Raw genomic sequence first — 1697 nt, forward strand, 5'->3', positions numbered from 1 at the left:
TCAATGCGTTTCAGAAAGGCGGGGCATAGAGGAGCAACAATAATGCATATTATGTGGAAAATAATGTGTTTTTTTAACCTTAACCCGCATTAACACATTGCATTACATCAAATACACAACATAAATGTTCTTTTTAGCAACGTCATATGACCCCTTTAAAATATAATTTATTTCTGTGATGCAAAGCTGAATTTCTATCAGCCATTTCTCCAATCTAAAGTCTCACATGATCCTTCAGAAATCATTCTAATATACTGATTTATTATTAGAATTATCAATGTTGGCAACAGTTGCCAAATATTTTTTTTGGAAACTGCGACACTTTTTCAGGATTCTTTGATGAATAAAAAGTTAAAAAGAACAGCATTTATTCAAAATATAAATCTTTTCTAAGAATATAAATATTTGCTATCACTTCTTAACAACTTAACACATCCTTGCTGAATAAAAGTTTTAATTTCTTTCAAAAAAAGAAAGAATAAAAATTGACTGACCCCAAACTTTTGAACGATAGTGTATATTGTTAGAGAAGATTTCTATTTTAAATAAAATGTTCTTCTTTTTAACTTTTTATTCATCAAAGAATCCTGAAAAAAGTATCACAGGTTCCAAAAACATATGAAGCAGCAACAATGTAAGACTTTTTATTAAAATATCCAAAAAACACTAGAACAGTGTTATATATTTTGCTGACTTGTGTACTTACATTATCCCAAATGTTTCGAAGAATGTTTCCTTGATGAGCATAAGAGACTTTAAAAAACATTACAAGTCTTACTGATCTCAAAATTTAGAGCGGTAGTGTACATACTGACTTCAACTTGGACCACTAAATAAATAGACTGCTATTGTTATGTAAGTATGAGGGTTAGATTATTTAGTGTACAGGTAATTTCAAGAGTGATAAACAAAGTGATAGAAAATATTTTCATACATTTTAAATGTTTAAAAATGTGGAAACCACTCATTGCATCACACCATCTCCTGACTGCATTATTATTTGTAAAATAGGGGCTTTATGGAGCGTGTGTATACACGGTTATAAGTATAACCATTAATATTTCATTAATTTAGGGAAATGAACAAGTGCTTGGCCCTCAAGTGACTATTTGGCCAACTAGCTTATTATTCCTGCTTGAATAGCAAAATGTTATTGATAGTGTAAAAAACAAACTTTGAAGTAGTGCTGGGCGGTATACCGGTTCATACCGAATACCGGTGTTTATTTTTGTTATGATATGAATTTTTAAAATACCACAATACCGGTGTATGTCACTTAAACAACATTCGGAATGCGACACTGTTTGAAAGGGGTCCCTTTTCACTGTTGCACTGTGGTGAGGGAACAGCTGTATGTGTTACTAAGTATGAAAGTTCCGAAACTGAAGCTGTAGAACTAATAGAACGTGATGACACAGAAGAACTCATCCACAATATCCACATTGACCGCCACAAGTGTCCACCGCCCCCTGCCATCAGCTCCCGCGTCTCACACACACGAGGGTGTCTTTAGCACTAGATTTAGCAACTTTCAGACCATTTTAGTGGCTTTTTTTCCATAGAATATATATACTGACAAACCTAGCGACTTTTATGGATAAACCTTAGCTATGGTTCAGTTGTAAGATTTTGCCAGTGCTGTCCCGCGAACGCGAGGTCTGACTTTCCCGGAGAAGTGTCACCTCTCTCGGCGTCTG

At 34.1% G+C, this 1697-nt stretch overlaps 1 protein-coding gene across 1 annotated transcript in view; it reads right to left on the reverse strand.

Annotated features, from left to right (window-relative positions):
* LOC107654761 (SWI/SNF complex subunit SMARCC1-like) overlaps positions 1 to 1697 on the reverse strand; it is a 17650-nt gene that overhangs the window by 3345 nt on the left and 12608 nt on the right. The window lies entirely within an intron of this gene.

Source organism: Sinocyclocheilus anshuiensis, unplaced genomic scaffold, assembly GCF_001515605.1.
Source record: "Sinocyclocheilus anshuiensis isolate Anshui unplaced genomic scaffold, SAMN03320099.WGS_v1.1 scaffold195, whole genome shotgun sequence".
In the NCBI taxonomy this organism is placed as follows: Eukaryota; Metazoa; Chordata; class Actinopteri; order Cypriniformes; family Cyprinidae; genus Sinocyclocheilus; species Sinocyclocheilus anshuiensis.